Below are 14,873 nucleotides of genomic sequence, written 5' to 3' on the forward strand. Positions count from 1 at the left end.
ACATGGGAATGCGTCACTTTTACCTATTGGAAACAAATATTTTCTCTTTCAAATGCATTGTTTCAGCACTCTGAGTAATTATTGTATGAGAGCTAACAATTGCAATTCTAGTTTCACAGAAGCAGATAAATTCTGAATAGCTTACTTGGTGAGACAGAGCCTATTTATCAAAAGATAAAAATATCCGGTAGTACATTCCAAAGTTGCAGATAAGTGGTTCAGACAAAGAGTTTTGAAGAGAGTAGTGTCTGGGGAAAGGCTCCGTCCAGAAAGTGGGCCCAGAGCTGAATTTGAGGTGTTGGCAGTTGGGAAGAAGCTAGGAAGAGTTTCTACAGAGACACAGGAAGAATGTAGCAGCATGGGTCAGAGGCAAGGATGTGCTAAGGTGATTGGGGAAGGATTTCTACCCATGTGAATAAAGTAGTATAATTATATGATTGTAGAATTTGAGTTTGAGTACAGAGCTTTAGTCCATATTCATTCTTTAATTAACTTGGTGGGGGGGATAGGGGTGGACAAAAACCCAAACACAGGAAGGCAATTTGAAGGAGAAGCTCACTAGATGAATTCCAGTATCAATAGTGTTTAGAGAAAGAAGCAGGGTACCTCTTGATTCCAACATCACTTACAGCCTGGGGCTGGCAAGCATACCACCTTGGGACAGTATCTACGCCCTTGAGGGAAAAAGCGTAGTGCAGCAATGACCACCAGACGGCTGCAAACAGTGCTCAGCCTAGTAGTCACTGCCCAGTGTCTACCTGTCCTAGCTCTCTTTCCATTGAGACAGAGCCCAGTAAGCAAGACAGCCACGGGAGAGGGCCTCCTCGGTTTAGGGCAATAAGGAACATGCAGGCTAGAGAATCACTCAGAGAACAGTGACAGAGTTGGGACAGGAAAGTCCTAGGGACAGAAAAAAACAAAGATGTGGTCTTGATTAGGGATTTGGAATCAGGCTTTGAGTGATCCATGGGACAGACTGGTAGATCATACCAAAAAACATACCTCAACTATATGTTGCTTTAAGAGATACATCTTATCCAAAAAGGAAACTCATAGACTAAAGGTAAAAAGATGAAAAATGATATTTCATGCAACCATACCTTAAAAGCAAGCAGGGGTAGCTATCTTATATTCAGACATGACAGAATTCAAGCCAAAATTGGTCAGAAGAGAAAAACATGGCGAGTACATACTGATTAAGGGAACAATTCAAGGAAGAGATAATAATTGTAAATATATATATACAAACTGAAAATTTATACATCTAACTTCATAAAACAAAATTACTGGACATAAAGGGGCAGATAAACACCGTTACTGTCATAATAGCATCCTTGAGTACCTCACTTTCACAATTACACAGGTCAATCACAAAAAATCAACAAATAAATATCAGAGTTAAACCATATCATTGAACAAATGAACTTATCAGTTATCTACAGAGTGGGGAGTGTTTTATCCAACAATTACAACAGAATATTAAAGGAGTATCCATTTTTGTCAGCATCACACAGAACATTTCCCCAAACAGATCATATCTTAGGCCATAAAGCATGCTTAAATAAACACTAAGGAATTAAAATAATCTATTGCATGCTACCTACCAAATTGTAGTGAAATGAAACTAGAAATTAACAGCAAACAAAAGCGTAGAAACTATACAAATATATGGTGAGGAGGTAATATACTCTTGAGTAACCAGAAGAAATTGAGGTAGAGGAACTTAAAAAGTTTCCTCCAATCAGCAGGCCAGGTGGATGCCAGTGCAGGGCAGCATGAGGTCTTCATGCTGGAGCTGCAGTAGCTCTTGATTCAGGAGGTGGAGGACTCCATGGTGAAAGTATGTAGAGAGAGAGAACATTTGGAGGATGCAGAGCCTTGTGTTCCAGTGCAGAGTCAACAGCTGACAACCAGGCATCCATATAACAGGTGCACCGGTGCATTAAGTCTTCCCATGCACCTCTAACTCAAGCTGGGCCTTGGTGACCAATGAGTTGGAAAAGTTCCAAGACTGCCTGGCCTTGTGCACCATGCATTGTAATTACAGAGCCAAAGATTTAATGAATGCAGAGGGATCTTCAGGTGAAACGCAGCTAGACTGTTGTATGAACAAATGTGTGGATGACCACATGAACCTCCTTCCAACTATGACTAAGAAGATGAAGAGTCTGTTTCATTCACTGGGAAATAAAAGTCTTTCCAGTGGCCATCCATGCTGAGGGAGGAATCTATTTAAATGGAAGAATGAGGATTTTAGACTTTTAAGTAAAATTTATGAATGAAGAAACTAAGGATGACAGTAAATTTAAGACAAATTTCACTTGCCTTTGTACCCTGGCTCCATTATGTTTGGATGCTAGAAAGTGAAATGGAAAAAAACTGGTGTTAATGTTTGGGTCAAAGATGGCACAAGGGTGTGTTCTGTGTCTAAATGTCATGTGGCAAGACCTTATCCTGGCAGTAACTATCTCTTTTGTACCAATCTGGAGTCCTCTAAGGTACCATGTTCTTCTTAATGCACAGATACCAACAGGCTGGCAGGTTCCTTTTTCTGCCCATGGCCTGGTGGAGTTTCAGGAGAGGTGTCTTTGTAGCCAGCCTCTTATTTACCAGAAGTATCAGCACACTATTTTCTGTAACCTGTAAAACAAAATCCAGGCTATCACTAATTTAAAAGGGGCAAAAAAGATTTCCAGATCTCTATTTTTCTTGGTTTCTTATATGCAAAGACATGAAGTGGATTTAAGATGAGTTGAGAGAGAGTAGATTAAAACTCTGGCCATCAAGATATGGGTGTGTATCTCTGGAAAGTCTTACACTGTATCTCTCAGCCTGGAGGCTGTTGCAAATTCGTAAGAGTCAGTGTCACACATGATACGGAAAGTAGAACTTCCTTCATTGGATCACGGGCCTTCTGGCTTTTGGTCACAGTTAACAGAATGTTAAGGCTTGTGTTTAGAGGTCCTCTCCAGGCCTCATCCTTTCTCAGAGGTGGCTGAATCTAGAGTGTGTGACTGATTCATGGTGGGGCTAGGCCCAAGGGCACTAGGATTAAGGGCACGAGTGCTACCCACACTAAGTAGTATGGATAAGATAAAAGGGGCAGAAAGATGCTGTTTAGGTTCCTTGTTGCTTTTGCTGTCTTCCACTGCCATGAACTGTTACCCCTCTGTCACCCTGCCTTGGAGCCAGTCCATTATGAACTAAAAGCTCTACAAACTCTAAGGCAAATAAACATTTTAGCCTTTAACTTTGGGTGTTGGTTATTATATCTCAGTAATGAGAAAAAAAAGTAACCTATATACAGGCCAATCTTGCAGTGGCACTTTTCTTCTAAATGGTAAAAGGTTTGACTAATATATATGCCAGTATTGAGGAATAAACAGTAAAATAGGAATTGTTGGCTAGTTAAGAGAGTTGTGAAGTACTGAACTTGAAGAAACTGGTGTTTATAGAACAAAATGGAATAAAAACCTAAAGCAAGCATTGCTTCCTTAGCATCTTGAATTAGCAGTACCTTATTGAGATAGTCCTCTGGCAATAGATAGATCAAAAAGTAAGCAATTTGATCTGTGACTCGTTTATGGAATTCTATTTTTTGCCTGGGGCCTTTGCAACATGCAGTGTTCCTGCCCCAGCATGGCATCTTATCTTTTGGATAAAAACTGGATGCCTTTTTAACAACTTATTACTGGAAGGTAGCCTGTTTTCTGTGTCATATTTTACTAGTGTTTTGTTATTAAAATAAATGATTTAATTGTCTTCCCACTACTGTATTTCATTCCTTGCATCTGAGCAGTGAATATTTAACTCTTTCAGTTTGTTTCTCTTGTCTTCTGTGAAATACATTGAAGATGTCCAGAAGACCGGGGGGGAAAAAAGAAGTTCCTAGAATCAAATGGCAATGATAGTATGACATATCAAAACCTATGGGGGGGCCAGGGATTTAGCTCAGTGGTTCAGTGGCCTGCCTTGCAAGCGCAAGGATCCGAGTTCGATTCCCAGTACCAAAAAAAACAAAAACAAAAACAAAAACCTATGGGGCACAATTAAAGCTACTCTAAATGGAAAGTTTATAGCTGAAAAAGACTGAGTGATCCCAGATAAATAACTTAATGTGTATTTCAAGGTCTTAGAAAAAATAGGATCAATCCAAATCCAAAACTTGTAGAGGAAAATAAATTATAAAGATTGGAGTGGAAATTAATGAAATTGAGGCTAAAAACACAATACAAAAGTTCAGTTAATCGAAGAATTGGTTCTTTGAAAGGATAAACAAATGGGCAAACCCTTAGCTAATCATACCAAAAGAAGATAAGAAAGGACTCATATCAGTGCAATTAGAAATGGGTAAGGACAACTGACAATTGACACTGCCTATGTCCTGAGGATTATAACTGTTTGAAAGCATATATTCCAATAAATTGGAGAAATCTAGAAGGAATGGATAAATTCTTAGACACATACGAATTACCAAAATTGAACCAAAAAGATGTGAAAACAATGAATAGACCAATAACAGGCATTGAAGGCAGTAACAAAATCCCTATCAGCTAAGAAAAGGCCAGGACCTGGTGGCTTCACCTCTGAATTTCCTGGACTTCAGAGAAGACCTAATACCGATACCCCTCAAACTCTCCTTCAATTGAAGGAGAGGAGCACTCTCCAACTCACTCCTTGAAGCAAGCATTACTCTGATATCAAAACTGAACAAGAATGAGGGAGAGAGGGGGGGGAAGAGAGGGAGAGGGAGAGAAGAAAGAGAGAGGGATGGGGAAGGAGGAGACAGGAAGAAAGGAAGGGAAAAGAGGAAAGGAAATGAAAACTACAGGCCAGTTTCCTTAATGAACATGCACACATTCTCAACAAGATACTGAAAAAAAGAAGGCAACAAATCAGGAAAAAGATCACACATTGTGGCCAACTTGATTGGGGAGTAAAAACATCTAGCAATTATTGGATCCAGCTTCTAGGGTGTCTTGTTGTTTTTAGAGTATGACCTGCTGTATCACCCATGTCTTTGTTCTGACAGTCTCTCCTCAAACTGGTCTTTCTTTGTGTCCATATCTTCATAGGCACAGACAAAGACTTTCTGAGCAGAGTGAGTAATTTCACAAGAAATAACACAAAGAATCAACAAATGGGATTATATCAAACCAGAAGGCTTCTGCATAGCAAAGGAAATAACCAAAAGAGTGAAGGGACAAGTTACAGAATGGGAAAGAATTTTGCCAGCTACTCCTTATAGAGGAATAATATCTAGACTATGTATGACTCAAAAATATTAGACCCTCTCCCCAAATAAAAGACCCAGTAGAAATACTGAGAGATTGAAATGAATAGACATTTCTTAATAGAAGTACAATTGGGCAATAAGTACATTAAAAATGTTCAGCACTTTTGGCTATTAGAGAAATGAAAAAAACATCACTGAGACTCCATCTCACTCCAGTAAGAATGGCTATCATTATGTAATCAAAAAAACAGTAAATGCTACCAAGTCTGTAGGGGAAAAACAAGCCCTTTTACATTATTAGGACATAAACTAGTACAACCATGTGGAAGTAAGTATGGATTTCCTCAAAAAACTAAAAATATAATTTCCTTCAGACACAGTGATACCTCTTCAGGGTATCTTCCCAAAAGACTTAAAGAGATATTACTGTGATATTTGTGTATTCATGTTCATAGCAGTACAACTTACAAATGCTAGATCTTGGGAAGGGCCTAAATGCTCACCAACAAATTAATGGATAAAGAAAATATGGTGTATATAATCACAGCAGGGTGTATAAGGAAGAACACATTTGAGTCCTTTGTAGCAAAACGGGTGCACTTTGAGACAACAATGTTAAGTGAAAAAAATCAGACACAGGTTAAGCATCACATAGTTTCTCTAATGAGAAACCCAAATTATAAATGACTTAAAAAGCAAAATAAAAGAAACAGGCAGGCCGACTTTGCGGGATGGGTTCTGAGAAAGGAGGGAAAAGGTAGGCAGGAGAGGAAGGAGGAGTAAAAATTGTCAGCATGCAATTTGCTTATGTGTCAACTCCCTGTGATGTATGTAATTAGTGCATATTGCAAACATGCAGTAAGATAAAAAAGGAAAAAGGAAATAGATACAAAAAGACAAAAGACTTAGCAAAATTCATCAATTTATTCCCCCATGGTGTGTGTGTGCCGTGAGGACAACACCTTAATTTTTTTTCTTAAATTTGCCTTCTAGCACTTTTATAGTATCCTTTTTGGTTTAACTCATTAACCTTTCCAAGATTTAAATTTAAATAACTTTAAACTTTTCTGAAACATAGCCAATTACTCTAATTTAATCTTCTGATAAGATATCAATTATCTATAATTTTAAATGTGTCCTTATCATTAACTGTAAGACATATATATATATGCATGTTTGTTATTGAAAACTCCACTTGTGTGATTTTCTTTTCTTTTTTGTCTATTGTTCTATTATTCCACTATGACACTGAATTTATTACTGTCTTTTTATGGTATATTTTATATCTGAGGTAGCAAGTACTTCTTTACAAAACTTTTTGGGCTACATTTAACATTTTTTTTTGCTCCAAGTAAAACTCATGTAACCATATTAAACTCTATTTAATTTGGGATTTTAATTCGGGTTGCATTGAATTTATAGATTTATCTGGGGATAATAGATACTGTAATACCAAATTGTCTCATTGGATGTTATGTCTCATTTTATTTAAGATTTCATTTATTTCCTTTAGTAAAGTTTTATCTTTTTTAGATGTGTTTCACACTCTTCATATAACATTCATGCTTGATATTTTATAGTCTCTATTGGTATTATGTATGTGACATTTTCCATTCCATTTTCTAGTTATTCCGAGGGGAAATGTATTGATTTTATAAAATACATTGGTACCAAGTATCAATGCAAAAAAGTGCATCAGTTGAATTACAGTCCTGAAGGTAAAAATACAAAGCTATTAAGTTAATTCAAGATAATACGGCAGGACCAGGGATTTAGCTCAGTGGTTCTGCCACTTGCCTTGCAAGAGCAAGGATTGGAGTTCATCCCTGGTACAAAAAACAAACAAAACAAAGATAATATAGAGTCATGGAAAGATTAAGAAAAGAAAACAGAAACAAAACAAGCTGGATGTGGTAGTACACACCTCTAATCCTATCACTGAGGAGGCCCAGAAAGGAGTATTGCTGGGAGTTCAAAGCCAGCCTCAGTTATATTATGAGTTCCAGGCCAGCTTGAACTACATAGAGAGACTCCGTCTTTAAAAGGGGGGCAGGCAAAAAGTGAATTCATCAAAAAGTAAATTCATCTACTTTAAAATTAAGGTTTTTAAGTTAAATGAAAGAGACAAATGTGAGATGAAAGAAAATTCTGGCAATGTTTAAAGCAACAAAAGACAAATATCTGTAACATATGAGGAATTACATGTATCAGTAAGCAAAAAAGGCAGCAACCCCTCCAGAAAAATGGGTGAAGAATGTGAACTAGAAAACTACACCTGGACATATAGAACTCAGGATCCAGTGTTTCCACTTTGGGGTTAATGTTTGAAATTACTCATCACACAGTTAGCAAGGTGATATATGAAGGCTTATGTCCTGGAGTTGTGAAGAGAATTTGGCTGTTTGTCACCGTGGAGTGATGGACCCACACTCAGCATTAGGATGCATGTTACAGGCTGCAGACGAGATGACAACAGAGTCTGATGAGAAAAGGGCAGATAAAGGCAGCAAAGCTGAAGGCAGAATGAACTCTGTAACAATGCTGTGCACAGAAATCTAAAATATAGCCATGTAAAACAGTATATGCCTCTGTAGAACACACAAAAAGTGAGCTAGACTTTGAATGAATTGGTTCATTGAGGAAGTGGAATAGGAATGAGGAATGAGCTTGAAAGGGCACGAAAGAGTATATGAATTTAAAAGTTGTTGAAAAGCTACAAAAATGAAAGCATAACAATACTCCCGTTGGTTATGTCAACTTTTGTGCATCATTTGATCAATGTAATCTTTACCAAGGTTGTGATGTGCTGCTGTGAAGCTGACTTAATACTTGTAGATGTTGAATTATCAAGCATCTCCTCCTTAATAATTGCAGCGAATGATTGCTTTGTGAACCTGGAAACTCCCTTGGATGTGTAGCTGAATTGTGAGTATCAGATAGCAAGAGAAAGAGTAAAGATATTTTCCTTTGTGTTAACCATCCTGGGAGGGGCGTCTTCACTCCTGGCTAGGAGGGTAACACTACTTGGATATGTGTTCTCCGCCAGTGATTTCTTTCTGACACTCTGGAGCCAGGGTGGTTCTCCCTTTGGAGAGAGGTTATGTATTGTTGGAGAAACTTTTCTGAAATAGGAGATTCTCTTACAGGTAAGATTTAAAATTTAATAGAAATGGAGAAAAGAACTCTGTTGGGTGATAACTATAAGGAAGTCAAGATCTACCCTTCTCCCATTTTCATACTCATTTATTAAACAGCCTGGCTTGTTTTATTCATCATTCCTCCTAGTACCCTAGGCAGGTGTAACTGCCATAGAGCAAGAGATGAACTCAGCAGGGTGTGATCATAAAGTAACTTTATGTTTCCTCCTGTGGCCCTTTCAAGCCAGCTCAGTGCACTTGTTAAGTGCAATAGATTTTCCAGTAACTTCTAGATTATAAAAAGCCCTAAATCACTTCAAGTCCAAGAAGAGTCCCAATTCAGCAATTTAAAGGTGCAGACAGTTCAATAATAAAAACTCTGAACTTCATTTAAAGTTTAAGATTTTTCCTCCCTCAGCCTATACTCCTTTGGACTGGACAGCTAAAGATGGGGAGGGAGGGCAACATCAATGTCTATCCTTTCCAACTGGATGCTTTTTCTCCTCTTTATGCCCCCTTCACTCATCACGCTTCACTGCCTCTGTCCGTCCCGTGTTTGAGACTGGAGGCAGAAAAAATAAAGAAGGGCAAGGAGAGTTCTTCCTTCATAAAACAATATTATCTAAAATCACTACTCAGTTTTTTTCATGAAAAATAAAGAAATTCACCTGTAATTTTTACTGAGGTGAATGTAACATTGTCACCAAAGACTGAAAAGATATCATTCGTGATGGACACGCTCATGTTTCTCTACCTACATATTATTGTTCGTCAATATTTAATTGCAAATTTTCATTCCTCATGTTAGCCATTTTTTAATATAATGATTTAGATATATACTTAGTACTTTTCTACAGCTCATTTTTTCATGTAGTAGAACTTTCTGCTAGGATCATTTTCTAATAAAGTATTATCAGAATTTCCTTTATTGAGGACCCGTAGGTGACAAATCCTCCCAAGTTTTTGGCATATCTGGAAAGGATGAATCTTTTTTGTTTTCAATGTTTATTTAGCTAGATACTATAGTAGTGTGACAAATTTTTTTCTTGATATTTTAATATTACCTTGCCTTCTGGCCTCCATTCTTGAGAAATTAGCTATTAGACTATTGCTTCTAACGAGGTGACTTCTCATTTTCTTTTTAGCTGCTTTTTTAAATGTTCTCTTTGACTGAGTTAGGTGTCACATGCCTTTTATCCCAGATATTCAGGAAGCTGAGGCAGGAGAATTGCAAGTGCAAGACGAGCTTGGGCAGTTTAATAACACCTGAAATAAAATGTAAAAGTAAAGGGCCGGGAATTTAGCTCAGTGGTGCCTCTGCCTGCCTTGCAAGTGCAAGGTCCCGAGTTCTAACCCTGGTAAAAAACAAAATAAAACAAAACAAAATAAAAGTAAAAAGGGCCAGAGAGGTAGCTCAGTGATAGAGCAATGCCTAGAATGTGCAAGGTCCTGAGTTTCATCCCTACACTGGTAAAAGAAAAAAAAAGAATTCCTTTTGTTTTTAATCTGCCATTTTACTCTGTTGAGTTTAGTTATAGGTTTCATTTTCTCTGAGGTGTGTTGAATGAGTTGCACCTCTGGAACCTATAGATTCATGTCTTTCTTTAATTCTAGAAGGTTCTCATCCATTATTTCTTCAACTATTGCCTCTTTCAAATTGTTTTTGTATTTTTCTGGAATACCACTTAAATCTCTGTAGGCTTCGTTCAATCTCCTTTCCATATTCCTGATCCTTTCCTCTTTTCTTGTTCCTCCTTTTTTTATTGTACTCCATTCTAAAAAACTACTTCAGCTGTTTTCGGGTTCCCCACTCACTTCTAATTAGCTATGTCTAATCTGTTCTTTACCATGCTTATTGACTTTTAAAATTGTAATATGTTCTCTCTCTCTCTCTCTCTCTCTCTCTCTCTCTCTGTGTGCTTGGGGAAGAAAGCTATACTTGACTAGCTTTTTCTTTTTCTTCTAGTATAGTAGATAATTCCTGGTACATATTTTTTAAAATTTTTACTTCCTTAGATAATTTCAGCACATATTTTAAATACTTTATATAATTATTCTATATCATTAAATAAATATACATGTAATACAGCTGTTTACTTTGTCTACTCTTGTTCATGGTGACTTGTTTTTTATTTCATAGCTCTTAATTTGTGAATATCCAGAGGTATCTGGTTTGAGGGACTACAGAGGGCAGTATTCTATAACTGTTAAAAGTTAATTTGTGGGGTTGGGGATATATAGCTCAGTGGTTCTGCCACCTGCCTGGCAAGTGCAAGGAACCGAGTTTGATCACTGGTACCAAAAACAACAACAACAACAACAACAACAAAAAGCAACAAAACAAAAAAAGTTAATTTGTATCCATGCCTCTTTTTTTATTGAGTTTATTGGTACATTTTAGGTATACAGTACAATTACATTCATTATTGGGATCTTGTACCTTTACCTGACAGGTCTTGGTTCTCCTTTTTCCCCCTTGTCCCTGCCCTCCCTTTACCCCCTTCTCCCCTCCCCATTTACACTTTATTTCCATTTTTTCATTTTCTCATAGTTTTTTCTTTTCCCTTATTACCTTTCCCCTACCCTTTCTACTTGCCCTACACCTTAAGCCCTTTTCTTCCTATTTTACATGGTCAATTACCATGCCTCTTTTTATAGCCACTTGAATCATCCTATATGTCACTAATTCCTTCCTAATCTGTTTCTAATCTTCTGTTGAAACAATATATTAACTTCTATTGTATTTTTTAGATCTAGATTCTGTTTCCAGTTTTCAGTTCTCTGATGAAATTCTCACTCATTTTTATCTCCTTGAATATATTAAATTAGCTCTGAAAAATCTGTTATATTACTTCTATCGATCTATTTTTATTCTGTATCCCTTTATTTTTATTAACATTATCTGGTCTTTGTGTGCTAATCTTATGAAAAATTATAGAAATGATTTAAAGCCTAGGATAATTTTATTTTCCTCTAGACAGAATCTACGTTTGTTCTGGTAATGACCAGAGGCTTTAGCTATCCCTGACAACATTGATCAAATTCAGGGAATAAGATAACTCAATACTAGCTTTCAGTCCCTGTGAGGCTCAGTATACTCTTATTCTTATGGTTTACCCCTTTGGTGAGTATACAAGTCTCTCACCTTTGACAATTCCTGAGCTCCAATGTTTGTCCCTACTCCACAAGGTTGTCAGATGTTCTGCACATATTCTTATATATTTTTCAGTGGTAGCCAATATCCTTACAGGGAAAGAAATTCCAAAGGTATCCCACTTAACAGTTTCTTTTTCTGTTTTCTCCAGATCTTGCTCTTTAACTCCTCATTGTTAAATTAGTTTCTTGAATAATTTAAGCATATATTTGTTATATGTATCCTGATTTTCTAGCTATACTTAGTGGTAACATTGTCTCTAATGAGTTACCCTGCCATTACCAAAAGGGTAAGTTCTTACTGCTTTTTAATTAGAAATATTTTCTTGATTTTTCCACCATTTCTCCATCCGTATAGGTGGTCTGCTGATATTGCTAGCTTCCTTTGTCTGCTTCTATTTGACTGTTGTTTCCAAATGCACACTTTTTCCTTGCATAACCACATATTTTTATGTTTTATGTTTTTTGTTTTTTGGTTTTTTGAGACAGGGTCTCACTATATAGTTGCGACTGACCTGGAACTCACTATGTAGCCCAGGCTGGTCTCGAACTCACAGTGATCCTCCGGCCTCAGCTTCCCGAGTGCTCGGATACAGGCATGCACAACCATGCTTGGCTGTTTTTTTTAAAATTAGTATTCCCTCAACAGCAAAGTCAGAGTGTAAACTTCTTTGGAGAGCTGACTAGTGGTAAGTAGTAGAAGGCACAGCAGTTGCCATTCTAGGGTGGCGTCAGCAAACAAACTGAACAAAATCATTATCCTTCTGTTGAAGCTGAGAGGAACAACTTTACCTCTGGACGTCCTCTGATTACAGTCACCATGATTGGGAGCCATGTGATCAACCTGGAAAGTTTCTTTCCATTTCCACAGGGAAGAATACAATCCATAGGCAAACAGGTTCTGACTTTCCCAAAAGGATCCATAGGCTTCCATCAGGGAACTATGAAATCACTGAATTAGCCCTGGTATGAAGGAGAAGCAGCCTTTGGCTCTATAGTTACTTCTTTACCTCCCATCGGGCCCATAAAGAAGTGGTGTTTACTGCTAGCAGCCTAGATCTCCAGGGATTCTCCTCAACCTCAAAGGTATTTTCCGGCTTCCAGCCCTTCAGTCCTGGCTGCTCCAGAAAGGGAGATAACCTGAACTCCCTTCCTCAGCATCCTTCTCTTTTTTGTAAATCTGTTCTAATGATTCTAGCTCTTTTGTTTTGTTTTTTAGCTCGTTTTTTAATGGGAAGTGAAGTGGAATTAATTCTTTTCTAGAAATGTGGTGATGATTACAAAAATGACGATGATGATAATATCTGGAACTATTACTTAAGCACTTATTAAGTGGTAGCCCCTGTGTTATATGCACTGTTTCATTGAGCCCCTCAAGAAATCATATAACTAAGTCATATCTACCTCTATAGTTGTGAAAATTGAGGATTAGAAAGTTGAGTAGTTGATAAGTTAAATTATCAACTATATAAATTATCAAATTATATAGTTAATAAGTTAAAATTTGCAGTGTTAAGGTTTTAACCCTGTAAGAGAATCTCCATTTTTATTACTTTGATATACTTTCAAATTAAAATTATATACATATGCCCTAATAAAGAATTTGTATTTACATATTTATTTATGAAATAGTCCTTACAAATGTGCTAAACATAAGTCACATTTAGTATTATATTTAGCCAAACATTGGGGACTCAAATTCCAAAATACAAAAGAATATTGAAAATGTGGCATCAGTTGCCACAAAAGTTTGTCCCTTTTTTTTTTTTCCACTAAGTAGCTGTAGAAACTACAGCTCAGTTTCTCAATTGTGTGGAGAAAGAATTGACTTTGATTATCCGTGACTCCTTATGAAATGACAACAGCATATCAAAGAGGTGCCTGCACTCTCTCATTTATCACAGCGCTATTCACAATGGCCAGAAGATGGAATTGATGAGGAAGGAGGCTGGCAACATTTGAATGGATGGAGAAGATGTAGCATTACACACAACGGAATGGGTTTATTTCTGGACTCAATACAAAAGAGCGAAATTCTGCCTTTTGTAAAAATGTAAGTGGAACTGGAGGACACCATGCTAAGCGAAATTTTAAAAAGTTTGGAAAGACAAATGCTGCATGTTCTCTCTGTATGTGGAAGCTGAAAACATAGATTTCATAGAAGTCTAATAGCCTATGGTTAAGAAGTGCAGGGAGAGAGGATAGAAGAGTGGGTAGCAGATACCAAAATACAGTTGATAGGAGGAATGAGTTCTAATGTTCTGCAGCACATTACAGTGACTGTAGGCACAAAAATGTATTGTATGTTACAGAGACCTTGAAGAGGAGTTTGGTTTCTCACACAAGTAAATAAAGTGTTTTGTTTTTTGGTTTTTGCTTTTGGTACCAGGGGTGGAACTCGGGACCTGGTGCTTGCGAGGCAGGCGGTGGCACCACTGAGCTAAATCTCTGGCCCCAATAATGTGTTTAAGGAGATAGAAGTGCTAATTGCATTGATCTCATCGTGTACATTGAATACATGTATCAAATGATCACTCTACATCCATATATATGTACAATTATTATATATCAATTAAAATTAAATAGCCAATAACAAAAAGTCCTGAAGATAATTTTTTGCATTGTTAAAACTATACAAATCAATCTATTTTTAAGAACACAATTTATGAAAGTTATTTTGTAAGCTTTTCATTGAAGTAGATGCACTGCCTTTAATTTAAATCAAATTGTTGTGTTTTTTAAATTTATATGGCTTGTTTTAAACAAGATATACATTTTCTTCCAATGATAAAGATAGATTTTACATGTCTGGTTGTGGCTGATACTTTTAGCTGTTTCCTTCCATCTGTCCATTTTTCCATCTCACAAATAGATATTGTTTAGTTCAGCTAAAACTTCTAGTTTCTTCATCACTATCAAAGATGAACAAATGGAATACTACTCAGCCATAAAGAATGAGAAATTAGAGCCATTCATAGAAAAGTGGATGCATATTGAGGCCATACTCTTAAGTGAAATAAATAAGTCACACATGTGTAAATACCAAATAGTTTCTCTAGTGTGAAAAACTACAATAGTACATAAAATCCTAATGAGATAATTGACAATGTGAAATATGAAGAAAAGGGCTAAAGGTGTAGGGAAAATGGGAAGGTTAGGGAATAGGTAATAAGGGAAAAGAAAAAAATATGAGAAAATGACAAAATGGAAATAAAGTGTTTGTAAATAGGGAAGGGAGGAGGGGGTGAAGGGAGGGCAGGGACAAGGGGAAAAAATGAGAACCAAGACCTGTCATGTAAAGTTGCAAGATGCCAATAATGAATGTAACTGTACTGTATACCTAAAAT

General features: G+C 36.9%; 1 pseudogene; it reads left to right on the top strand.

Annotated features, from left to right (window-relative positions):
* Positions 1–1,786: 1,786 nt before the first annotated feature.
* LOC104871262 lies at positions 1,787–2,219 on the top strand (annotated as a pseudogene).
* Positions 2,220–14,873: the final 12,654 nt, after the last annotated feature.

This window comes from Fukomys damarensis, unplaced genomic scaffold, assembly GCF_012274545.1.
Source record: "Fukomys damarensis isolate Sample0158 unplaced genomic scaffold, DMR_v1.0_HiC HiC_scaffold_38, whole genome shotgun sequence".
In the NCBI taxonomy this organism is placed as follows: Eukaryota; Metazoa; Chordata; class Mammalia; order Rodentia; family Bathyergidae; genus Fukomys; species Fukomys damarensis.